General features: G+C 47.8%; 1 protein-coding gene across 4 annotated transcripts in view; it reads right to left on the bottom strand.

Annotated features, from left to right (window-relative positions):
- LOC123786223 (focal adhesion kinase 1-like) overlaps positions 1–17,501 on the bottom strand; it is a 99,279-nt gene extending 81,778 nt beyond the window's left edge. For 2 of the 4 annotated variants that reach the window (XR_015721037.1, XR_015721036.1), the window contains exons 1-2: positions 13,271–17,482; positions 1,852–1,981 (exon numbers count right to left, since the gene is read on the bottom strand). The gene's annotated coding sequence lies outside the window, so the exon portion shown is untranslated. Of the gene's footprint in view, positions 1–1,851; positions 1,982–13,270 lie in introns of all 4 variants that reach the window. The other 2 variants (XR_015721038.1, XM_087853826.1) reach the window with 2 other exon arrangements.
- Between the last annotated feature and the right edge of the window lie 9,759 nt (positions 17,502–27,260).

Raw genomic sequence — 27,260 nt, 5'->3', positions numbered from 1 at the left:
CAACTACTGTACAAATAATTCCACAAACAAGCATACACACAACATACTCGATATCGCAAATTCTTCTTTTCCTTTTCTCTCTTAAACCCACTGGCTCTGGCCCCCACCACTCCACGAACTTCTCCCTCTAAGACTACCAACGACCTCTGCACTGCTCAATCCAATCATTAGAGCCCAGGGCTCGTCCTTTCGACAACTGACAAGAGCTGATCTCCCACTCATGTTCTCGTGATTTTCTTCTTACCCCACCGATGGCTCCCTCCTTCCAGAGTCGCCCAGGGCTCTGTCCTTTCTCCTCTCAGCTATGCTTACCTCCCAGGCAAGCTCATTCAAATGCTGCTTCTATGCTAACAAAGCTAAAACTTGTCCCTCCGGCTCAGCCCGACTGCCTGGCCTTGCGCTGGACTGACCGCTGTTCACTCTGCACCGCAGCCCCACCGCGGCCTGCTCCTGCGCATCACCGAGACGGCAGAGCTACTTCTCCCAAAACCCCTTCCCGCTACAGCTCAGGGCGGCGGGCAGGGAACGCTAATAAGAGGCAACGTGGGCAAAATGAAGAGAAACATCATTCTCTTCAACTCTGCCAGCCCTCCCAGCGGTAGGGATGGATTCTAATTCCCCGTACGACTAATTGTCGAGAATGGCCCGGGTTTTCCTGACCAAACCCTGGCAGGTGTACTCTCTGCCGGGCCTGCTTGTAGGCTCCTTGGGGAAGTGGAGCATCACCGAAGAGAACTCAGTGAAACGTCCGACACCTCCAAGCCCAGGTGCTGACTGGCCCGCCCCCTCCACAAACCTTCCTACACACAGCCTTCTCCGTTCACGACAACGTCCGCCTTCCAGCTGCTGAGGCGAGAAACAACGGACGTCATCCCTGCCGCCTGTCTTCCTCCCACATTCCCCATCCGGTCTTGTCAGCAAGTAATGTTGGTTCTTCCCACAAAAGAGGCCCAGACGCTGTCCCCTCGCCATCATGCTCACCAACACCATCGTGACCGGAGCCACCATCCCTCACCGAAATGACTACAGCACTCCGGAACAGGCCTCCCCGCTCCCAGCCCTGCCACCCTAGCATACACGCTCACCACGGCAGACCGATTCCAAGCCTAGATCAGACGGCATCGCTTCTCTGCTCCAAACCCTAAATGGTCCCTCATCTTACATGGATGACAACAGAGAGTCAGTGAAGGAACGAGGCGAAGGACTGAGCCAACAGGTGTTCCCCACACTGCTAGGCTGTTTGTTCAAGGGGTCAATGGGACTGAAGAAGGGGCCTCTGAGGGCAGTCAGTGTGGAACTGCTGGTGAGAACACTTTTAAAGATATTAAGAAAACCCTGATTTAATACAACCTGGAGTAGAATCTGCTAAGACACATTATAACTGATGACAGTAAAAATATCTGCAGAGCAGAAAAAGGGTTAGCTGGAAAATATACAATGATGAAAATATAAGTTGCTTAAAGCATTTAAACTATGGTTATTCAGTCTATCATTCATGAGCAGGAGCTTTCTGGAAAGTATTCGAACCCACCATGTGTTACTGAGCCAGTAGTACCAACGGCAACCTCATGAAATAGCCTGACTTGTCCTACCACACTGCAGTTCAATGGTTTGTGCAAGGCTCTGTTGTGACTTTTCAACCGCAGAGCCAAGACTGAAATCTACTTGAAAAAGACCCCCCCCTTTACTCATCACTATTACCAAACACTCAATTGCTTCGGAAATTAGCTTTTGCTCCTACATGTTAACATTTCTTCATGAGCTCAGCCTAAATTGACAAGGCACAGCAGCGCTCATATGAGGGACTTCGGGCAGTGAAGGCATTTCAGTGGCTGCAAGCATCTTACTCACAAGCAACGTCCGACGCGGCCACACGGCTCCCCCGCCGCCACAAGTTAGAGCAGCGCCTGCTGACTCACTCGGAGGAGCGTGCAACTCCTGACCTCAGGGTGGAGTTCACGCCCCACGCTGGGCATAGCGGCTAATTAAAAATGAAAAAAATTAAAAGTTAAAGAGAGAAGTGGATTTATGTCCCCACACAAACGTGTAGCAGATGTGTTTTGAGCTCAAACTACAGTTCCAGCGGCATTTCTCAAACCTCAATGCAAGTACAATGAAAATTCACGTATCTCAAACCCACTTCACCGAGCAACTGAGGCACTTCCATCAGACCATCCATCGGAGAGAGGAATCTGCGCTGTAATGACGTGCGGAAAGGCAAACATCAAAAAGAATCTAGTGGAATTCTATCGATGTCTGCCAAACGATGAATACACTAAACTGAAATGATATGCTCCCGAACTGGTATCAGTGTGCAAGAGCACCTACGAGTATGCAGACACTGTCAGAGATGACATCTGTAACCTTCCGTGACGATCAGCCCCGAGACTGAACATTTGTCATTGGTTGTGATGATACGGAACACTACCTGTGAGCTCCAATTACAAAACATGTTATCCAACCCTCCCCCGAAAAAAAATTCCATTCTTATTAGACCTGTATTAAAATATATATACATACTCAACTATTATTTGAAATTCTGTCAATAAAAATTTTATAGATATTAGTGTTCTTTCCTGTTATGTAAGTACTTACATAATATCCTTCATTTTGCCTCTTAGTCTGCAAAACCTAAAATATCTACCATCTGCCCCTTCACAAAGAAGCCTGCCGATCCGTTTCAGTCATCTTCCCCAGATCTTCTGACCACAGGTACAGCTAAGGCACATACCACATATCTTTAACTTCTCAGCTGTTTTTTTCTTTTTAACTTAAGTCTGTCATTTTACCTTTATTCCTTATAAATTTTACCTTGTTGATTTTAGCACTTCATTACAACCTGTCGAAGTATTTTCAAATCCTGATTCTAAAAATGAACGGTCTCCCAGCATTAACTCCTGTTCTTTACTCAAATTCTTGATGAAAACATTACGACAGGTGTCAAGTATGACACACTTCTGGAGACATCTTCACTTGGGTGCAGAAATTCTGGTATTTTAGTTTTGTGGCAAATTACACTACATGTGGTTGCAATGTATCTTCTACCTACAAGCAGTAATTTCTTTTCTTTTTTTTTGGAAGATTTTATTTATTTATGTGACAGAGAGAACACAGCAGGCGAGTGGGAGAGGAAGAAGCAGGCTCCCAGCGGAGGAGCCCGATGTGGGACTCGATCCCGGAACGCCGGGATCACACCCTGAGCCGGAGGCAGACGCTTAAGGACTGCGCTACCCAGGCGCCCCAAAAGCAGTAATTTCTTGAACTCCCTAGTAATGACAGGAATAACAATTTACTTTCTAGGCTGTATGCAGGAAAGGATTAAGCTTGCCCCAGGGAAGATTTGGCCATTGCCCAGCTCCTGGGAAGTCACCTCTGAGCCTTTGGAATCCCCTGCCTGATAAGGCGGTCTTTGTTTAGCTGGGGGCCTTCGGCCACACCAGATAGTCCATGCTAACAATTTGATTTCTGGTGGAGCCTTGCGCCACACACGACACCAGTTTGATCTCCAGAGGGACTGGAGACTAAACTCAGCCATGTAGGCAGTGCCTATGGGACAACCCCCAATACATATCCTGGACACCAAGGCTCAGGTGAGCTTCCCTGGTTGGCAGCATCGGTGCTGGGAGAAGTCAGCACACCTGCACTGCGAGAGGACAACTAGAAGCTCATGCTTGGTCTTCCCTGGACTTCGCCCGGTGTGCCTTTCCTTCACTGACTTCTGTCCGCATCCTTGCCCTGTAATAAACCATAACCATGAGGATAATGGCTTCTCGCAGTTCTCTAAGTCCTTCTAGTGAACCACGGAACCTGCAGGTAGTCTTGGGGGCCTCCCAAACTCTAGGTCCTGATGATTTACAACGTCCTTACAGCAACACTACAGCAGTGTTCTTTCAGCACGAGGAGATGCTAGTTTAAAATGCAGGTGACAGGGGCGCCTGGGTGGCACAGCGGTTAAGCGTCTGCCTACTGCTCAGGGCGTGATCCCAGCATTATGGGATCAAGCCCCACATCAGGCTCCTCTGCTGGGAGTCTGCTACTTCCTCTCCCACTCCCCCTGCTTGTGTTCCCTCTCTCGCTGGCTGTCTCTGTCTCTGTCGAATAAATAAATAAAATCTTTAAAAAACAAATAAACTAAAATAAAATAAAAAATAAATAAAATGCAGGTGACAGGCGTCCACATCAGCAATGATCATCCAACATCTCTGTGGGATAACACCAGGCATTTGCATTAAAAAAAATTTTTTTTTTGAGAAAGAAAAAGCCAGATCACGAGGCGGTGGGGCAGGAAAGGAGACTCCACACTGAGCACAGAGCCTGACACAGGGCTGGATCTTATGACCCTGAGATCATGACCTAAGCCCAAAACAAGAGTAGGACGCTTAACTGACTAAGGCACCAGGCCCCCCTGCCTGCATCTCTCATATACTCTCCTTGGTGATTCTTACATACACTACTTTCAGGACCACTGACGTACCCAAAAGCTTCCTGAGGCAGTGACCGTCTTTTTTTTTTTTTTAATTTACTTACTTACTTACTCACTTATATAATCTCTACACACAACGTGGGGCTCAAACTCACAACCCCAAGATTAAGAACCACATGCTCCACCCACTGGGCCAGCTAGGCACCCCAGGACTGTCTTCTTTTTAATGAATCCCCATCAGGACAAGATGCTCAAGAGTCAAGAGTGACTCAGGACAATGCTCTAAATCTGGTAGAGAAGTGAGAACAACTGGCATTATTAGTCTTCTAAAACTTAGACTATATACACGTGTGAGATTTGTTTTGTCATTCCTCAAATATCCAAGACAATGTAGAAATAAATGACTGAATGCAAACCACAAGTTACTTGGATACAGTGTGAACAACGGATTCAATGGTGTCCATTTCTCACCCATTTTTCAATTACATCCATTTTTTTCAATCTCCTGACAGTTAATAGGAAACCTGAGTTTTAGAAGCTGTCTTCATACCCTTCTCATCTACTAAAAAGATCACCCGTGAGCTAAAGGTCAAGACAGCTGAGAGAATCTTGAGAGTTCTCCTCTGTCAGTATCAAGGAGCCATTTACCCAAGGAGCCTTACCCTGTTATTTCTTCCTCTCTACAGTGGGAGCCCCGGACCAGCTGATCCCTAAATTTAGATCAACCTCTAAAACCCTAGACTACCTAAAACAATAAAAATAAAGGAGGCAAACACCCAGTGGAAAAGTTTAGAATTTCCAATGAAATAGTTGAAAGGGCAGACTCAAAGACGAAAATCAAACATCAACTCTTCACCAACCAAATCATCAACCGTCACCCGACAAAAATTAATTCATATGTAGACAACTTGCATTTAAACTAAGTTACTCCTGCTACCTCTTTTATCAAGTCAATTCCTTAGGACACAACTAATGTATTTTTCCCAAAGCAGAAAGCAAAGCTTTTTTTTGCCATGACACAGCCAAGGAGACGCCAAACTTTTTACCTACACTGGAATCACAATTATCCCCAGCCTGAAATCTTAAGGGTGATATTTTAAACAGCCTAGGGGTTTTCACTTCTAACGTCTACACCATCACTGAATTCCATCATTTCTTAGATCTTTGCCATTCATGACACTTGGCCCTTAATGGAGGTCACAGTCCTGTCAACAGGAAAAGGGAAACTTTCTCAGACATAAACCCATTTCCAAACGCTCCCCTCTAAGCCTCAACTGCTATAGGGCAGCCATATATCACCAAAAACAGCAAATCTCTGCACGGACTGCTATAATCTAGAGTCTGTAATTCCTAAATTACATATAACGCTAATGTCAAACACGAACCAATCCAGTTTAGACTCCAGGACACCACATTCATCTGCCTGGTGCGAACATAAACCACCAGCTGCCCAGTTCCTCCTGCATCTGTTCACGGAAGAGCTAACTGTAACAGGACGAGTTAGGTACTGTCTTACAACTATTAACTATCAACGCACTTCTGAGCGGACAGAAAAACTACACTCCTTTTTGGAACTAACACAGCCAACTAAAAGTGACACTGGTCCATCTCTCAGAGCCATGGGACTGTTAAGATATTCCTAATAGTTTATAAACTTTAGCTTCATCTCATGTACAACAGCATGTTGAAACATCCATGCCAACGAGAGTCCCAAACTCTCCTGGCTGGCCTTCTATGTACAAAAACCGGGCCTTGTTTTGTCTCTCGGAGGCCAGGGGAGACATCTGCACTGTTGGCTGGTAGACCTCGGTTGGTACAGTTGGGCTCAGGTGACAGCTTCATGTGCCTGTGTTTTATGTAGCGGTCTGGGATGTATGACACTTAAAGTAACAGTCCTGTGATTTGGATGCTTAGCTTTCCCTTACAGCCTCACACCCGGGCAGAGTGTCAGACATCCACAGTCCAATAACAAGGAGTGCCCCCGCCTTGGGCTGGGCTCACTTTTGATAATGGGATGAAAGCCCAAGCATCCTACCCCAGGAAAACAGCTCATGTGCATACACACAATTCTGCGTACCGCTTCTGGGGTTCATGGACCTAGGAGACAGCATTTCCTCCTTAAGCAACAAACAGTCTGATCAGTAAGCACTTAAAAACAAAAAGATCTTCATGGACTTTTCACCAAGGGAGAAATCTGGGAGCCATCCTGGAATTGCTCTGGACACCCCCTCTCTCAGCCCTGGCTCTTCATTTCCCAGGTCAGAGCCTGGAGACTGGCTGAGAAACAGGCTTCAAATCACCCTCTCTCCAGTTCCTCAGTCACGCCCTTAATTAAGGCCTTCTTCACTTGTGTGTACAACGTAATTGTAGAATTAAAAGGACACAGGCTGTTAGATTGGACCATCTGAACTTTGCCCATCACTTTACTAGCTGGGCGACAGACACCGGGCAGCCATTCCCTTAATGACAAAGGCTTGGCTCCTCTCCCTTCTGAAGCGCATGACTGCAACAGCTCCTTGACCGACCCTTGTACTAGTTAACCACCCGCTTGTCATAGGAATCTGCTCCCATCAGAATCAACCACACGCTGCTCTGATCTTGTCAATAGTATCAACCCTACCTCCTTCTCGACCCAACCCTTTCTGTACTCCTAAACACTAGTAAAAACATCCAGTCTCACAGACCCCAGCCTCTCCCGCCTCTGCACCTTTAGAGCGGGCATGTCCTCCACGAGGCCCTGCCTGCTTCCCACCTTCCACTCTCTTTCTACAGATCCCTGCAGACAGCCAGACCTGAAGAGGTCACGGCATCTGGTCCACAGCCAGTTTCTGTATGGTTCTGGGCTAATCAAGGTTTTTACCCTTTTAAAGGTTGTTTAAAAAAAAAAAAAGGCAGCTATGTGACAGGCCCTATGTGGCCTACAAAGCCTGAAATGTTTACTATCTGACCTTTAACAGAGAAAGTTTGCTGACCTCTGAGCGTGACCGTGACGGGGACATGCCCTCCAGGTCCTCAGAGCACTCTGCTCTGGCACTATCACTGTAGGCATCACACTGCACGCTGACTGCCTCACTCCCCTCCTGTCTGTGCCCCCGGGGGCTGACACTACACCAGGCACAAGACAGGTATTTAATACTGTTGACGCCTCAACAACTGGGTCCACGTATACACAGATTTTTTTTGATACATGCCGCATAGTAAATGTAGTTTCTCATAATTTTCTCAACATCCTCTTTTCTCTAACTTACCTTTTTATAATACAGTATATGATACACATACAAAATATGTGCTAACTGCCGATTCTCAACTATGGGGAAGGGTCCGGCGGCCCGCACTGTTCAGGGGTCAACTGTCCTGGCACTTTACATGTGTACACCATCCCACATAGTAACTGCACGCAGAGCTTCAAAGATCACAGATACTAGAGTTTATATAGACAGTATCAGAAGTCACGTGACTAAAGGCAACGCACCAGTATTTGTACCTCAACCTCCTGTTTCCTAGTTAAGATGCTCTTTCTACTAAAAAGACCTGCGTCTCTACACAAACTATGATACCTAGACATCTTTGATTACTAATACCTGAGACTTTAGCTAAGGGTAAAATTTAATTTTTGACTCGCTATTTAATTTTGATAATTTTTAAATTACTGCTACTTTTTGTAAATTAAAGAAGAAAGAAAGAAACAGACACCCTAAGGAAGCACTAGGCAGGTATTTGTAAATTAAATATCAGTACTTAGTGGTTTTCTACTCAGTGCACCACAGCCTCCCATGATCCCACCTATACCGGTCTGAGAACCCACACCACCTTAGAGACAGGCTCCATGATACGCCTGTCAAAGAGGCTCAATCCTCTGTCTAGCTGTTCCTGCTCTAGGCGGACTTTGGAAAAAGTCAAGAGTCCGGCCAGCACTGTGTAAGAGAACGCTCCATGACGATGAAAATGTCCCATCTCTGCACTGTCCGAGGTGGTAGCCACTAGCCACACCTGCATACTGAGCACCCAAACTGGGGCTAGTGTGACTGTCAAACAGAACTTTTCATTTTATTTAATTTTAATTTAAAGAGCCACACACGGCTAGCAACGACTACAGGAGACACAGATCCAAGTCTAGACTCCAAACACTGCAGTGAAATAAAACACACTTTTCCCTGTATCCTTAACTACAGGCTATGTTATCTGGCCCAATCATTCCCCTGAAAAAGACTAAAAAAGATGGACAGAATACTTTAAAATCTTAAAATCAACCAGAAACTGACAAGACAATAAGGAAAGAACAGGCCAAAATTAAAGTGAAATCAGGAACCCAAAGAGATGAACAAGCACAGAAACCACCTCTGCCCTGCAGTCATTTGCCAATTCTGAAAATTTTCAACTTTCATTTTTACAACCATTCAGGGAAAGAGGAGTAAGAATCAAAAGCTGGGTCCCTTAGGGTGTTTAACCAAAAACACTACCTCCAGAAGCAGGGCCCTAAAGGCTACAGAGCTCAAGATAAAAGAAACCAGAGGTGAGTCACCTCTCCAGTAAAATCACAGCACTGGGCGGTCCAAAATACCTCAAGCCTTAAACCTGCTTTAAACTGGTTGAAGCAAAAAAAAAAAAAAAAAAAAAAAAAAGCTCTCAGAAGGAGCTATATCTTCATTCTATGCCTCAATAGACTCCTACAAATAATCAGAACTAAGTTAAGAATCCTACAAATAATATCCTACACCATAAATAAAAATGAATCACAGACCTAAATGTAAACCTGAAACTTTTCTAGAGGGGGATGGAGGGAAATAAAGGAGAAAACCTTTGTGACCTAGGATTAGGCAACAACTTCTTAACTACGACACTGAAAAACCACAGTCCAGGGGTACCTGGGAGACTCAGTCAGTTAAGTGTCTGCCTTGGGCTCAGGTCATGATCTCAGGGTGCTGGGATTGAGTCCCAAAGGCAGCAGGCTCCCTGCTCAGCGGGGAGTCCGCTGCTCCCTCTCCCTCGGCCCCTCCCCCATCCCGCTCTCTCTCCCTACCTCGAATAAATAAATAAAATCTTTAAAAGAGAGAGAGAGAATGCAAAAACAAACCATAGCATGAGAGAAAAGCACAGCACACATCTGACAAAGACTTGTATCCAGAATATATAAAGAACCCACCAATAAGAAAAAAAATTTAATAGGCAAAAGATTTGAACACCAAAAGATACACAGGTGGCAAAACCACAAAGAAAAACCATTACACACCTATCGGAATGGCTGAAAAGCTAAAAGACTAACCATACCAAATGTTGCCCCAACGATCCAGCGTGACTGGAACTCTCACACAAAGCTGGGAGGAATGTGAAATGGTTCAGCCATTCCAGGACAGAGTTTGACACTTTCTCAAAAAGCCAACATAGGCCTACCACAGGATCCAGCCATTACAGTGCTAGACCCAACCATTTCCAGGAAAAACAAAAGCCGATGGTCACATGAAGACTTGAGCAAAATTATTCAAAGGCTTTATTTGTAATAACTCAAACCAAGAAACGACTCTCCACACACTGATCACGTTCGACGTCATTCCAAGCAACAGCAGGAAGAAATTCCTTGCAAGTCAGCAAGGGATTCTAAAACAGATACAGATCTGCAAAGGGTCAAGGAGGGCCAAGGTATGCTTAAAAAGGAACCAAGTGGGAAGAGTTCCACAATAAGACCTGTTATAAAACTAAAATAATTGAAGCAACTTAAACTGGGCAGTACCAGTGGAATTCAAGAAAGTCCAAAACAGATGCACATACACACGGACCTTTCATTTCCAAGAAAAGGGGCACTGCAGAGCGCTGGGGGAAAGATGCTCTTTTCAATGAACGGTGTTCGGACAACTAGCCTGTCCACAGGTTAATGAAGCTGGATTCCTTCTTCAGATTATGCACCAAAACCAATTCTGAGAGAATTACAAAGTTAAAGGTTAAAAGCACAAGTATAAAAGCATTTAGAGAATAAATGAGGAACTAGTTCATGACCTCAGGGCAGGGAAAGACACAAAAAGCTTACAAAGGAAAAGACTGACAAATGGCGCTAATTAAACTTAAGAACTTCTCTTCATAAAAAAAAAAAAAACACACAAAAACCACTGAGTCAGTGAAACTGCATATGACAAAGTGGGAAGAGACAGCAGCAAAATACATAACCAACAAAGAATGTGTGTTCTGAATATATATAGTCTACAAATCAATTTAAAAATAACCTAATAGAAAAATATGGGCACTTCGAAAAACAGTGCATCCGAATGGCCAGTAAATGTATAAAAAGATGTGCAACCTCACTGTAACCAGGAAAAGGCTATTTAAAACCACAAGGCAGCAACACAGCAGAAACCACCAGAAGGGGCGGGGCGGGGCGACTGACACAAGACCAGAGCAGGGCTGAAGCAGTCATTAGAGAGAAGACTGGGGGGCGGCTGGAGCCTCCCAGCACAGCGGGGAGCAACAGGAGACTCCCTCACTGAGAGGTGCTCCAGGCCAGGCGCTCTGATGTACATTTAGTGGGGTCACAGTCTATAACTGACTATAAACTAGAACTTTAACTTCACTTGACCAATGTAAGGAGAAAGAAACTGTTTCAGATCACTTTTTCCCACCAGCTCATTCCTTTTATTTTCTCCATCACAGGGCTACACCACTGACTCAGTCTGATGGGGGCCAGAAGAGGACGTGGAAACATCCTTTGTACTTCGCGTCCACATGATGGTAACCTAAGTCCACCCGTCTGTCCCTAATTCTCTTCTCTACCTTAGTAACAACTTCATGTACTTCAAGGTCACAAGGCCCCCTCAGCAGGAGCACAGAGTCTTCTTCAATCATTAAACCAATGACTGAGGGCCAACCCACTATAGGAGGAGGAGGAAGCTGTGAAGGACCCACAGATACGTACAGGATAATACAGAGTCCCTGTCCCTGAGCTCACAATATTCTATTTGCCTTCAGGTGCGTCCAACTCTGCATAAGACATAGTAGAAAGTAAGCATATCACCAATTCCATCTTTGAACACTAACTTTTATCTAGCTCTGATCTTAGGGAAAAAATAAAGGACAAAGGCAAAACAATACATATTAAATTTAGATATGACTTTAATGCTAGGCATAGAATCAATTCACACAATACTGTTTTAGTAGTCACCCCAAGACTTGGAAATCATCCTGACTGTAATATAAGCAAGCCAATCTTTCAACACCAAAACAAAACCACCAGGGAACACGTGCCTTGAGCACCCACATATACACACTTTCCTGCTATCTGCCAAAAACCACAAGTCCAGGGGCCATACAAATTGCTATTTCAATGCAAAATCATTTATTTAAAATCCAAACCAAGATTCAAAAGAATTTAATGACCTCAGCATAAAACATTCAAAATCCCTAAACAAAATTAGTTGTGAGGTCTTCCCAAGACTCTAGAAAACCTGAAAAACATACTGAAAAAGAGTCCTGAAGTGAAGGCAATCTCACAAGCAAATCTAAGTGGTCAGAAGCCAAACACATGCCTCTGCCATTTACGACTGATTTTTTGCCTGCTACGACTTGCATTTCTCTTAAAACACTCTCAAGTAGTAGTTGACAGACACTAGCATGCAACAAAAGCTCCTGGACAGCATGTTCAAACAGACTGCGGGCCCCACCCCCCGAGTCTGATTCAGGAGGTCAGAGGTGGGGCACGAGCACAGGCATTTCTAACCCGGCCAAGTGATGGTGATGCAGTTGTACTTTGAGAACCACTGCAAACAACCAGTTTACTGGTTTACTGTGGTGTGCGCACGCACGTGTTTCCCTTCGCAATAAGCAAGACCAAGGGGAACTTGCTGAGGAAGAACAAACTCTTTTTTTTACCCAAATACTGACTTTTCTTGCCTGAGTGAAGGTAAGTGACCTGTTGCTCAAAACGTTTACTCTGAACAACAACGTAAAAGACTCTCTAAGCAGATCATCGGAAGGCCGGTGTGTCATGGAACTGGCATTACAGTGTTAGGAAGATGGATTTTTTTTTAAGATTTTATTTATTTATTTGACAGAGAGAGACAGCCAGCGAGAGAGGTAACACAAGCAGGGGAAGTGGGAGAGGAAGAAGCAGGCTGCCAGCGGAGCAGGGAGCCCGATGTGGGGCTCGATCCCAGGACCTTGGGATCATGCCCTGAGCCGAAGGCAGATGCTTCACAACTGAGCCACCCAGGCGCCCCTGGGAAGATGCATTTTTAAAAATGGTTTCAGGGCATAATGTAAAACCCTTGTAAAGTACATGATGAATCCAACTGATTAGTAAAAGATACATTAGAGCTTCTAGACCAGTCATCAAGGATCTTTTATAAATCCCAACTTCCTAGGTCTTCAGAATATAGAATGAGTCCTAACGAACACATGACCAATTCCTACAAAATTAATTTCTAGAAAAAAACATTTGAAAACCATAAAGGGACAGAGAAATGCCTTTTTCCCGCAGCTCAAGTTTCATGATATTTATAATCTAAAATAAAGCAAAGATAGAAACAGATAATCCAAGTTCTCCCTGGTATCAAGTCCTACCTGGTTTGTAAGTAAGGTTCTTTACCAAGGCAAACAAAAAACAGTGGACTGCTGACTGATGCAGGAACAGTTCTCCAACAATGAATGAGCCTGGGTTCTTTCATTCAATAAATATTGTGTCAGACACTGGGGATGCCATAGTGTGTAAAACAAAGTTTCTGCCCTCGTGTTGCTTAAATTCTATAAAAAGACACACAATGCACTACAAATATGGAATGTATAAAACCACGTCAGCTCTTTCTTCAGTCCATCAAAGACAAACACATGGTGCTTTGGTCCCAAGTAGACCCAACAAGCACCTACCGTTCACAGCACAATCCAAAGCACCAGATGGCAGGACTTTTAAGATAGAAAATGGAGGCAGAAAGGAGATCCTAGGCACAGACAGCCCATAGATACAACTTTTTAGGTTCTTCTGAGCCTTGGTTTTGGTCCACTGGCCCTAAATAAAGGAGGACAGAGTACGTCAAGTCTTAAAAGCACGATGGAAAATTCTAAATCGGCGAGAACGAGCACATTCACTTCAGAAACATTTATAGAGCAGCAATGTGTTAGAGATTATAAATTCTAGGATTTACTACAAGGGGATGAAACCTGCATGAGAAATTTACAATTTACTTTTCCCTCACATTACACCTTGCTTCCCACAAAACTATATTCATAAACACTGACACCCCCCCCAAAAAAAGTCACCAATGAAAAAACTCTGTAACAATGTAGAGGTTACTAAAGCACAACCTTGAACAAATAAGCGTCAATCACTGCACTATGCATTATATATTTGTATTTAACTGATTTTAAATTAACTTAAAATAATTAAACAATTTTGGTATGTTCATTAAAATGTTTACCTACACCATGTTGGCCAGATCACAGCTTCATGATATGAAAGCGTCAGATTCAAACAGAAAATATAATTATTTCAACTCTCCCAGACACGGTACTTACACCTGCATGCTACTCACTCCCCCTTCGGAAGGCTGGGTTCAGATCTGTGAGACTACTGCTGCTCTAGTCCTGTCTGGTCCTAGAAGCTGCACAGAGAGTTCAGCAGGCCCAGCCAACAAGGACCTACCCCTTGTGGGCCAAGAAGCCCACGGCAAGCTCCTCGAACTCCAAACTTCCAGTGTCTCCTCTGCAAAAATGAGGATAGCAATAGCACAATCAATGGTTCTCAGGAGGAATAAAGGAGAAAAAGCATGAAAGCAATCACCTCAGTTCTGGCACGTGTCATCTCCCAGATTTAATTCATCGGTAAAAAGGTAGTGACACCTACCAACAACACACAATACCCCACACGTAGCAGTAACATTACATCTCCTCCCCTATCAGTGGATAACATTCACATGTATGACTTTGGTCATTTTTCTTGTTCTGAAAAATGAGTTTACAGTAAATGCTAATGTATATCAATAAGATCTAGGCAGAATTTGTTTCGTTCAATACAAAGCTTGCAAGGAAAGACCTTCATGTCCTGACAAATAAGTAAACTCTGTGACGATGCTACTTGTTCCCTTCTCGGAGGCTTTCAACTGCTAAAAAGTGGCAATAGTGCCACCCAGCCAAAAACATCTATTTCATACTTTCCTCTAAAAACCACTTCATTAGTGTTTATGCAAATCAGACCATAATTAACGGCATTTGCTAAAAATCTCACCTATCCTGAAAGTTGAATTACATATGCCTATCTGAATTTTATTTCCATGATAGAGCCTAGCAAAAAAAAACAATACAACTGTTACAGACAGGAAGAGAGGGGGTTCTTCTGGTACTTTATAATCAGAAACACATTTATGTAGTTCTGAATGGTAAGATTTGGCACCATTCCTAGAAATTAATGCCACAAAGTGGTAGACAGCAATTTCATTTCTCCTACACTAGGTTGCCTTTTGGTAGTCATGAAATGGAAGAGAGAAAAAAAAAAAACCTTGCACAAATATTAGCAGAGAGAAAAAGCCATCAACGGTTTAAATAATCCACTACGAAACATGGTTTTCAGAAGAGACATAAAAAAACAACTACTTAAGGCAGCTGGCTGAGGCACTGAAACACAGGTACACCCAAACAGGAGCTGGAACCGCGCTCATCCTCTTCCACCGAGGATCCGTCTAAGGACAGAGATGCGACTTCAGATTTGAATGCTTACTGCACTCACAAACTTCCTGGAATTTACTACTATTCACTCAAATAAGGTCATTTACTTTGCCCAAGTTTTTAGAATTTGCATTTTAAATAATTTCTATAGGCATCAGTAAAAATTCCCAAAGACCCCCACAGCAATATTTTGCTAATTATTTAAGGGATTTTAGTAAGGACATACAGTAACGAAATAAGTTCTTAAGCTCGAGCTTTAAGACAAAATAAACTACTACAGAAACTAAACTTTACTGGTTTACAAGCCAAAAAAAACCCCTCATTTCACAAACGATAGAATTTTTAATTATATTGAAATTTAAAACAAGATTTTAGCCGAAAACTGTCTAAACTGAAAATGTTTACTTTCAAAAGTTAAAGACTTACATATTAAGACTTTGACTCTCATCTTTCCTGTGTTACCCTTGAGACAAGTATTTTCTCAAAATTAAGACACTTAAAAATACAGGAAAAAAGGTTTCCATAAAATCTTTAGAGATAGAGAAGTAGCAACTCAAAACTAACATCCAAAAAAGAAGAGTCATGTTCAAAATGACTCTTTACTACACGATAGAACATATACAGTACACAGAAGACACTATAATTTTTCCTGCGGGAACTAATCAGCATTTTTTTAAGGGGATAGCTTTAACAATACAATTGTTATTTAGACAATTTCTCAACCTTCCCAGCGAGAAAAGTTATGTGACTTGCTGAAGAACCCAATTTTAAGAATTGGGATGTCAAGTTCTCTAATTTCCAACAATGGGCATGGAGTGCTAGAGAAACGATGTTAGTGAGAAATGTTCTAATGATCTGCACTGTGGCTCCTAACTTCTGGTTTCACCGGACACTTCCACCCCATCGCACTCATGGAGCTTCACTCCTAATCACGACTCACCTTCAGCGGACCGCCGGCCTGAAAAGAGGCTGAAGTCCTCTCTCCTGTAGGGCTCTGCCCCAGGACTATTGGCCCCAAACCTTAAACACTAAGTTCTGGATTCAATGTCTTTATTTATCCAAGGACTTGCTTCTTGATGCATCATAACCTCTGAACAATGCGTAGGTCCTTTTATTCAGTGTATATACTCAAGTCTTAGGTTGATTGTGGGATCCTTTAAAAGACAGCAATGGGTTTTAAACAATCTTTCCCCAGTTTTCATTATTAAATCAGAGTATATGATAATCACCGGAAAGATATTACTTAAAGAATGTGTAACATGGGATCTTGCTGCTTCGACAACATTTAGCACACAAATGTATTCAAGACACGAGTGGTAGGCTCATTCAGTGTTTCACCTCCAAGGACAGCCACAAAGAGAAAACAATGTACTCATAAAGACACCGGAACGCAAACTTTCTTCAGAAGTTTCATGTGTTTAAATATTGCAGGATGTTAAAAATTATCTCCAAAGCACAATGGCATGAAAAAATCACCTACATTGGATCTCAACAAAAATAAGGTGAATGCTAATTTGCAATGTATCTTTCCATCACTTCATCCACCTTTCAGGTTTTCAAGAGATGAGACAACTGACCAGAGTTCACACATTTCCAAGAGAAGACTGCTTCCATTATGAGTTTTACAAATAAAATATTAAGAGTGAGGCTCTGGTATTTCATTTCAAATAGTAATGGCCTATTTTTCCAACCACGAAAATGTTGACATTCTACCTAAGAATCCCAGCGTTGGTCGTCTTATGTACAGATCCCCAAATCCTTACACCGCCTTCAGCTTGAATGTATTTCAACCAGTTCCCATAATTACTACATTACTATTATCTTAGTCTCACTGCCAAAAACCCAGCTGCAGGCTAACCATGCAAGAATGAGACACTGTTGAAATGACTAAAAAAATTTTTTTACCCTTACTGCATTAAGCTAAATCCTGCAATTAAATAAAACCAAGTAACACACACACACACACACACACACACACACACACACACACACACCCCTCCTCCTCCTCCTGAGAAAAGAAAGGAAAGGAGAGAGAAAGAAACAAGTCCTTCTTCCACCTAAGCCAGAAGCAGAGCTGGGGGCTGGGCTGGGAAGAGGTAAACTTGGAGGCACAATGAATCAACGAGGTCTCCAGGCCTTTCGCCCCAAAAACCACAGGGCCACAGCAAGTTGAGCGCCAGCTGCGGGGAAAGAGCTGGCCCGGATCCGGGTTCGAGGCTCGCCCTTCCCTGCCGCAGGGCCAGTGAGTCCCCATATCGGGTCAGGGCTCTTCTCCCCCCTCCAGGTCCCCAAGGATTTCCCTCTTCCTCCTCCTTTCTCTCTCCCCCCTTTTGTCTTTGAGGCAATTGGCCAGCTCCCAAGGAGGCCGGCTGGCCTCCCCAAGCCCCCGGCCTCCCTGTGCGCTCCGGCCTCCAGCCCCTCCGTCTCTCCGAGACCCCCGAATCCACCAACTTCCCCATCTTTCACGAACCCCCCCAGGCCTTCTCATGTCCCCCAAACCTCCCCGTTTACCCGAGCCCCCGGCCTCCCCTCGTCCCCTGGCCTGCCGGAGCACGCCGACCTCCCCACAAGTCCGTCCTCCACCCATAGCCGTTCTCCCAGAACACGCCCCCTCGTCCCCCTTCCCTGGCCTCTCCTGTCCCCCCGGCGGCCTCCCCACATCCCCGTCCTCCCGAAAACCCCCAGTCCGTCCCACATCTCCCGACCCGCCCGCGCCCCGATCCTCCCCAGAGTGCCGCCCTCCCCGGGCCCCTCCCTCGTCCTCCCCACTTCTCCGGCCTCCCCACATCCTCGGCCTCCCAAGCGGCGCGCGGGAGGGGTCCGTCTCCGCCTCATCCGCGGCGCGGACCGGCTGGTTAGCCCCGCTCGGCCCTCCGCCCGCGGGCCGCGGCCCTGCCAACCCCCAGCACCAGGAGCCGGCCCACCCGCCCGCTTCCCGGCCCCCGCCCCCTCCCCGCACTCACATGTACCGCGCGGGGCGCCGGGAGGCGAGGGCAGACCACTGCGAGGCGGCGCCGCGAACCGACGGGCGGCGCTCCCTCCAACGCCTCACGCCGCGGGCGCACAGCGCTCCCGGCGGCGGCGGCGGCGGCGGCGGCGGCGGTCCCGGCGGCGGCGGCGGTCGCGGCGGCGGCGGAGGCGGCGGCGGCGCCGGCGGCGGCGGCGGCAGTAGCAGCAGCAGCAGCGGCGGGCTTGCGCCCTCTGGCCGTGCTGCGTAGGCGAGGGCCGCGCATGCGCGGCGACCGGCTGAGGAGCGCTTCACCGCCCCGGCGCGCGCCCGGCCGCGTCCCCGCGCCGAGCTTCCGCCCCCCCCCCCCCCCCCTCCGGAGGACCGGGCATGCGCCCGGTGGCCCGCGCATGCCCTGCACAACACGGGGCTCCGGTCCTGAGACCGCGCCGGACAGTCGCGCGGGGCATTCAGGACGGCAATGGACTGAGCGAGCCTGTGGTGGCCGGGTCTGGGGAAGCCTCGGCGGAGGCCGGGAGGCGCGGCCCGCCGAGCTGAGGTCCCGGAGGTCCCACTGGCGGCACTCTGGGCCGGCGGGGCTGGACCGACCTCGGGGAAGCCCTCCCACCCGCTGCCCTGCCCCCCACAGCCCGGACGCGGCCCCTTTGCAGGGCCTCCCTAGCCCGCCGCCCTGCAGCCCAGCCCCAGGGCCGGAACCCGCAGGGTCGCGCCCCCCAGTGGGCCGGGGCCTGGCCCGAGTCCTCGCGCGTGTCTTCGCCAGGCTTCCTGCCCACCCCGAGGAGTTAGGTGTCCCGGGACCCTCTGCACACAGGAGAGTGAGGCTCAGGGATGTGTTCCGTGGCATCACAGCTAATGCTGGGCTGTACTTAGATTGAATCCTGAAAGACGGCCTGAAAGAGGCTGTGGGAGGCGGCTGGAGGTAGACAGATGTGGGGCCTGCGTGCTGGTCCCTGGGCTGCAGAAAGAAGAGGAGGACCCCTGGGATCTGGGAGTCACCAGGCCTAGGGCAGCTGAGCAGACCCAGGACACCAAGTGGAAGGGGCAAAAATGCACTCGTCCAGGGGCTTCTTCAGGCATCCTTAGGAACCTGGCGTTTGTTCTTTAGGCCGCAGGCAGCCTGAGGAGGGTTTCAAGCAGGAAGTAATATCTGATTTGTGTTCTTAAAAAAAAAAAAAATGGATAGGAAGGGGCAGGGCTACTTTCATCTTTATGGCGTCACTTTGATCCTCACCACAAGCCAGGAGGGTCCTGGGATGGATCCATGCATTGGTCTCCCTACTCAGAGGGGAGTCTGCTTCTCCCTCTCCCTCTGCCCCTCCCCCTGCTCTCTCTCTCAAATGAATAAATAAAATCTTTAAAAGAACAAAGGTAATAAATATCCCAAACTCATCATTTCCTGATGGCTTTACTACATACTGCCATCATCTACGCTCTCGTCTGTTGTATCTTTACAGCAGAAATCCACGGAAATGACGTGACGAGCCGCTGACGTCTCTTCCTGACTGTTCAGTAAGGGCAGGCTGGGAGCTTGAAATCAGCCACGGTGGGAATATGCACCCCATGGAGACTGGCACACGCCACAAATCAGCACCCCCCCCCCCGCGGGAGCCTGTTATATTTACCAGCATTGCACGGTCTATGTGCTGCATGGTGAGATGACATACAGTCTGGAAACAATGAGACAGGGACATTTAAAACAAAGCTTCATTTTAGTCCAACGAAATGAAATGCGTTCTGAGCACCTGCAAATTCCGTGCCCACCTCTCGCTTCCTCCGCCGTTGACTCTCCGTGATGACAGCTGTGATTTGTGAGCACCTGGTAGATGCCAGGCGTATGAAGTTGTATTCTCTTATTATCACTTTCCGGTTCAGTGTGAATATTGTCCCATTTCATGAATGAGAAAACGGAGGCACAGAAGGGTTAAGACACTGCCCAGGATCAAACCTTTTGCACCCTGCCTCAGGGCCTCTTGTCTGGCTCCGTGTGTACCGTCCCCCTTTCTTGCCCGAAGCAATCCAGAATCTGCGACTATGTCATTGGACATGTCGTTACTTTAAGTTCCAATTGATCTTCATATCCACTTGTTCTGCGTTTTCTGAAATGTCATTTATTCTTTGGCTTGAGCGATTTTCCTTTCCATCTTCTCCACTCTCTGCGATTGCATTTAATGGCAACGTTGATAAAGCCCTTTTCTTTAGGGTGATCTTGCCAAAGCGAGGGGTACTTTATAACCTTCAGGAGATAATTAATGCGTGTGACAACCCACAGACATTGCACACACTTCAGCAGGAGGATTGGGAGGAGTTCACAAGCACCTGAGCTGGAAATAAATTACAGGGGAAAGGCCTGCACCCCCTCCCCCGGGAACCCACACTCCGAGGCTGGCACCTCCTCCTTCCCGCAGCATCCTTGTTAACAGTGTCGGCAGCCAGCGTGGTCACCGTAAGGGGGAAACCGAGGCAAGGAAGTGCCTCACCCAGGGCATCAGCAAATCAGCACCAGAGGTGTGTGGGACACAGGAGTTCTGGGCAGAACCCAGCCAAGAACGGGGATTACCTCATGCTAAATCCAGTGTTTGTTGAACGACTGAATGAAGGTCCCTATGTACTCCTTTCTCCCCGTGAATATGTACAGCGTGTTACCTTTGACCCTCTGACTGTGGTTAAAGTGAAGAGAAAGAAAAGAAAAGAGAAGAGAAGAGAAGAGAAGAGAAGAGAAGAGAAGAGAAGAGAAGAGAAAAGAAAAGAGAAAAGAAAAGAAAGAGAGGTTTTTCTTTATGATGAGAACTCTCAGAACTTGCTCTTCTCACACCTCTCAAATACACCATAGAGCAGTAATGAACTGTAGTCCTGGGGTGTACTGTAAATCCCTATTCCTTATTGATCTGAAACTGGAATTTGTACCTTTTCACCATTCACTCAATTCCCGCACCCCCTCCGCCCTCTGCTTCTGGTTACTTCAATCTGATCTCTTTTTCTGAGTTAGTCTTCCCCCTTTTCTCTTCTTTGTCTCAGATTCCACAGAGAAGGGAAAAATAGCTCTCTGTCTCTCTCTCTAGACAGGATCAATCTCTCTCTCTCTCTATGCTTCTCTACAGAAAGTCTTTGCCCTGTCTCCCTTATTTCACTTGGCATCATGCTTTCAAAGTCCAGTACTGTTAGCACACTTAGCGGGATATCCTTTTCTTCTGGCTGATTCCTATGCTATTCTCTAGGTACCACTTCTTTCCCTACTCAGCACTAAAGGGCACTGATGTTTTCCGTGTCCTGGCTATTGAAAATAATGCTTCTTGAACATGGAGGTGCAGGTAGTTCTCTTTTTAATTTTTGGAGGGACGTCCACAGTGTTCTGCATAGTGACAGTACCAATGTGCATTACCACCAGTGGTGCCCAAGGATTCCCTTTGCTCCACATCCTCACCAGCATTTGTTATCTCTCGACTTTTGGAGGGTCGCTCTTCCCGCCAATGTGATGTGATGTCTCATGATGCTCTTGGTTGCATTTTTCTGTGAGTTAGTCATGTTGAGGAGCGTTCACTGTGTCTGGGGCCCAGGGACACGTCTGCATTAGACCTTTAGTTCCTCGTTTAGACACACAGGGGTGGGTGCAGAAGCACTCTTCTGGCTGAGGTGCGGGTGCTGGAATCGTAAAGAGGACACCATGGGAGTGGACAGAAAAGGAGGAAAGGGAGGGTTCTGAGGTCCTTTACTCTGCCCAGGGAGCCAAGAGATCCTGCTCCTTTGCTCTGTGACTCTGCAAAGGCACTGCGTTGAGGACCCCCGAGAAAAGGCATGGCTTTTTTTGCTGGTGTGCCTGCGTGGGGCTGTGCCACCAGAGCTGGAGAGCTGGATGCAGGACGCTTCCTTGTCCATGGTACCTGGTGAGTTCTGCTGGAGGAACTGGAGCAGGAAGAGTCAGGCAGAGGCCATTGTGGTTGTCGCCCCTGCCCAGAAACAGCTTGAAAGTTTTAGTAGCATTCTGCAGTCTAGGTGCTTAAGAGGGGAGGTGGGCTCCAAGATCTTCTCAATTATTCATTCAGTAACTACACACTGAGCACTGCCCTATGCCAGGTATCTTGCTGGGCCCGTGCGCGAAGCTGAAATTACCTAGGGCTCCTTTGCTTTAGGAGCTCCCAGTCTACACATGGACCAAAGCTCCAAAGAGAACGCACGTGAAAGAAAAGAGCAAGCGCTCTGTACTAGGAATGAAGTGTGCTACGGAGGAAGGCTGGGGAGTCACTGCATGGAAAGATATGAAAGGCCTCACTGAGGCTGAGGTTGCTGAGAACAGATTGACCAAAGGGAGCTAGACCTGCACACGTCAGGGAGCAGCGTTTCAGGAAGAAGTGACTTGTGCTGCAGACACTCAATAACAGAAGCCAGTTTGGCCAGAGGAGTGAAAAAGGCAGCCAGGGTGGCTGCAGGGACACTAGGAGGAGAGCAGAGGGGAGGGAGGAAGGCAGGGACAGATGCTGAGGCCTGGGAGACTGTTACTTATCTAGAGTTGCCCCGGGACTGCATTGCCCTGATACCCTGCACGTGCAGGTGCATCGCTTTAATTTCTAACAGTATTTGTGGGTGAAGAATGCGGGCCCAAATTAGCATGGTTCCCCAGGCTCAAGGTGTGTCAGTGGCTGCGGCTGTGACCAGGGCCATACTGGAAGAGGATTTTGTCATGAGTTGGCTCACGTGACTCGGGATGCCATCTGGACTCAGAACCTGAGTTCCTGTGTGTCTTTTGGCCTTGGCACTGCCTCCGTTCTCTGTCCTGTGAGCCTCTGTAGATGGCAGCTCAAAACATCGGTGCTTGGTTCTGCTTCAGAGAGAGAAGAAGAAGGGAAAGGGAAGGAGTGAGTAGTGGAACATGATGGAAAGTAACTAGGGAGTGAGAAACTCTTTGCATGACATGTAGAGAAGCTCTAGGCATGGTACTTCATCACGTTGAATATGTCCTGTGGGTCAAAAGCCAGTCACTGACCACTTAGTGGTTACAGTCTGATGCCTATACCACAGGTCAGGATCCCTGGGAGCCATGGTGAAAGCCGCTCCCCTCATAGACCCAAACGAGGTAAAGGGGTCTCGTTCTTCATATAACGGGAAACAATTGCATGGTTTTACTATAGAGGATGACAATGCCTGCATCTTCTTGCTTTTCCAGGCCATCATGGTGCCCACCTTAAAATGAGGCCAAGAGGGAAAGTGACAGTTGCAGTATTACAGGGCTGGAACCCAGGCCTCTTCTGAGCGGCCCTCCATGCCAAGTCCCACCCCTTCTTGTAATTCTTCCATCTTGAAAATTGTGCCTCAGATACACAGGGGACTACCCCACACATGTAATAAATACTCTTATCCACAGACACCAGAGGATGTCCCAAGGAAGTAGATTCTAGCCTGATCCCCACACTGCAGGCTGGGAAAGTGGGGACTACGTGAGAGACGCAATGACATAGGACACACAAGTGCGCAAAGAAACGTAGAACGTAAGGTCTGAATTCAGCTCTGCCTCCTGAAGCTTCGGACCCTAGTTCCATTTCCAGAGAGTGGTGGCTATGGCCTTTTTGGCTCATTGTGTCCAGTTAAGGAGATGACATGGGGGAGAAAGCTAAGGAGTCAACTGCCAAGAAGGGGCTCTGGATAGGTCTGACTGAACACATGGTCCCAGGGATTAGAATCTTGAAAGAGTGACCTCACTTCCTCTGTGATAGGCCCCAACTGAACTTAGAACTCTGGTAACCGGGCACCCAGATTCAAAAGACAACCTGCTCTCCAGCTCACTTGGGTGGAGACATTCGAGAGAGCAAGATGTTCTCTTGCTGCCTTCCTCCCTTCAGGGTCTCTGGGCCCAGGCAAGCCCAGAGAGAGAGACTTGCAAATAATTGTAGACGTCGGCTCAGCCCGCTTTTCCGAGCCCTCTGGACATGTGGCAGGAGACACCAACAGGTAACACGAGGCAGCTCAGGGCAGCCCACTGGAGAGCAGGCAACAACTGTGATGCCACCTCAGCAGGCCCACACCTCTTGCCCCTCATTATGTGTGTCCCTGTGTGTGTGTTGGGGTGGGGGGCTGGTTGTCTATGTGTAGAGAAGGGGACAGAGGATGTGGGACACACCCTTCCTGGGCAGAAGGAAGCTGCCAGGTGTTGGAAGCCTGGCCCATCTTTCATGTTCACGCCCCAGGTCATAGCAGGCAGGATGAGAAGCTGAGCACTGGGGACCAAGCTCAACTACCTCGATGTTAATCACGAGCTCTAGAGTTTCATCCGGCTACCTCCTTGCTCGATGTCTTTTCAGCTGCCCCTTTTTGCCTCAACTGGAGAACAGGATTTCTAATGCGGGTGGCCCCTTGTGGCAATGTCCCGGGAGGACACTAATGTCTCTTGACCCCATGTCTATGGGGCACTGCATTTTCAGAGCTGCACCCAGGAGGTCATCGAAGAGCTGGTCTGGGACTTCAACTACAACGCCCTAGACAAGTGGCAGGTGCACCAGGCCACCCAGGATCAGTGCCGCTCTGAGGTGAGAATGGGAAGAGGGTTCCACACGCCCAGGGCCCCCACACAAATGTGGGGACAAACCTGGGGCCCTCCCATGGTGTTTCCACATGAGTGCCCCGCAGGCCCAACCACAAAGTCATCCCAGTATCCACACCTCCACCACCAGCTGTGGGAGAAGGTAGGAAGACACTCTTCCCATAGGTGGGAATGGTAGAGAATAGTGTTCGTGTTTTTTGCAGTTTGGGGCGTGGGTTATTCTGTTTCATTCTGTTTTGTGTGACTTTTCCCGCAGCCATGAGTGTCTTTGCATTTTGCTACTGTTTTGAGTATTTTCTTGACTCACCCCAGCCATCCTGTGTAGAACCCAGCTCCACTGTCCTTGGAGAACGTGTCCAAGGCCTTATGAATCCTCACCCCACACAGGGTGATTGAACATAAAAGGAACGGTGGGATGAAGCCATTCTATATGTTCCTCTGTAACGTATCACCTCTCAGAGCACATCGACTCATTGTATGTCCCCCGGGTCACAAGCCGTGTCCTCATATGTCTTTTTGGACCTCCGTATGGGAGGTTGTCTGCCGCCGTGAATCAGCCTTTCAAGCACGGATTGGGTGCAAGGCCTCTGATGCCTCCTGGCCCAGGTAGTGGACTCTGTCTTTTCAGAGTTCAATCCAGGCCATCTTTGAGGAGCTGCTTGCTCCAAAGGCTCAGCTACTCCATCTCCCTTGACAAGCAGCAGGTGCCTCGGCCCACAACAACATCCAATGCTGGTCTGGGGTGAGAACAGGTCCAGATTGATGTCCAATCTCAGGACCCACAGATGATCACGGCAAGGCCAGAACCCACACTAGAAACAACCAGCTCCCCTGGGGCCTGCCGAGGAAGGTGGATTTCCCCTGAACCTTTCTCCCCACCTGAGGAACAGACCAGGCCGCAGCAGCCTAGGGAAATGCCATGCATTCCATGCTCTGGACAGTTCTCAGGCCCAACGTCTATGATCTCGAGCAGCGTTGGAGATGCTAAACCTCTGCTTTCTCCTGTCTGCAGTAGGGATGTTGACTGATGACTCAAAGGCGTACAGTTCTTAATAAAGCCTATTCAGAGAGAGAAAGGCTGTGGTGGCTCAGCTAACAAGATGTGTTGAAGTGACCAATGCTTTCTCATTTCACCCCTAAAGGCAATTGTACTTTCAAGCCTAGAGCCTTTTTCTGGGTGGGCCCTCAAGTCCCTTTTCTTGCACAACTTCCTGAAGGGATGGGACTCTCTGGTCTGAGCACCAGACCCTGATCATCCTGGTGGTTCGTGGTGTTGAAGCTGACTCCATTGCCCCCCACACCCCCCTTCTCTACCTGGTGGGAAAAGGAATCATCCCTGTCCCTGGATGAGGCCCAGACGATGCTGAGGCTCCGAGAAGGCACAATGGAGCGTTTCGTACAGTCCCTGGTGCCATCCTTCCCAGATGGGAGCATCTCAAACACCTCAACGATCTTCTGCATGTACGAGATGTTCACTTCAGCCACACAGGTCCTGGGCCAGCAGTTCAATAGGTGAGTGCCCACCCCATGCACAGCACAGGGTGAGCCTCCCATCTACTGGGTGTACATCTCGGGAATGGCACTACCCTCTCTGACCTTCCCTTTCCTCTTCTGAAAACTGGGGTGGTTAAGAGGATGAACCTCATACAGGTACTGTAGGAAATCATGGGAGGAAACATGGCACGGTCTACTCTGGTGCTTGGCTCTGTAGAAAGGGCTCCTGGACGTGCTGGGCATCTTCTTGCTTAATAGTTCTCTCTCTCCGGTCAAGAAGCTCTCAAGTGCAACCCTCACAGGCCGGTGGCCCTTCTGGGTTGACGAAAGGAAATGCAAAGCAGGCAGTTTCCCCATGTGCAAAGGACTTCTGAGATTCCATCTAGATGGTTCTGGTAGTTGTCCTTTGTGTGAGCAGCTCAGGGGCACACTGGGAGCAGGCAGACCAGCCCACGGGCCACTCAGGATTTGGAAAGTGCGGGCTGGGAAGTAGTCGTTCAAGAATGTATATTAAGCACTAGGAATGTGAATGGAGAGAGGAGATACAGTGTCTGGGTCTCAGTTCTATTCAGAGGGTCAGATAGGCACTCTGCACACCCTAAGCATGCATGTCCAATGGTTGTTAGATGTGACATCTTCGTAGCCTCCTCTAGCTTTGAAAGGATCCACCTAGAGCTGGATCATAGGACAGATGAAATGATCAAGTAAAACTGGGACAGGGGTTTGGGTCCAGAAGCAGGGCTGGCTGCCTCCACAGAGCAGGGTGGGGGACTACAGGGGTGGTGGCTGGGGAGGGATTTGCCAAACCAGGGATCTCACCGATCTCTTAATTTCCAGTGGGTGGGCTTCATCTGGGGGGCTTCATGTGAAGAAGCAAATGAGTCAAAGAAGGCTGTGGAGGGGGTCCCGGGCCCTCTGGGCGGCAGAGCACAGTCTGGGCTCAGTGGGTGCCTGAAACACCCATCCCTTTGACGGTCCCAACTTGCTCTGCCTGCCCCTCCCTGCTGACCACCCCAACCGGGGCCAAGAACCGAGGCTGTGCTGAGCCGACCACTCACAAATCTGCCTCCAACCTGAGCCTTGATACTGGTGTGCATGGAGGATAGAGTAGATCAGGCCCATGGCCAGGTAGAGGAGAGGAGAAGTGGAAAAACCAGACTCATTCAGGTTTTCTGGAGGACCAGGCCTCCCACTACGAGGGCAGCTAG

The sequence above is a fragment of the Ursus americanus genome, chromosome 22 (genome assembly GCF_024610735.1).
Source record: "Ursus americanus isolate L20-20 chromosome 22, mUrsAme1.1.p, whole genome shotgun sequence".
Classification (NCBI taxonomy): domain Eukaryota; kingdom Metazoa; phylum Chordata; class Mammalia; order Carnivora; family Ursidae; genus Ursus; species Ursus americanus.
The sequence above is the reverse complement of the archived record's forward strand: the minus strand, read 5'-3'. Positions and strand labels throughout refer to the sequence as shown.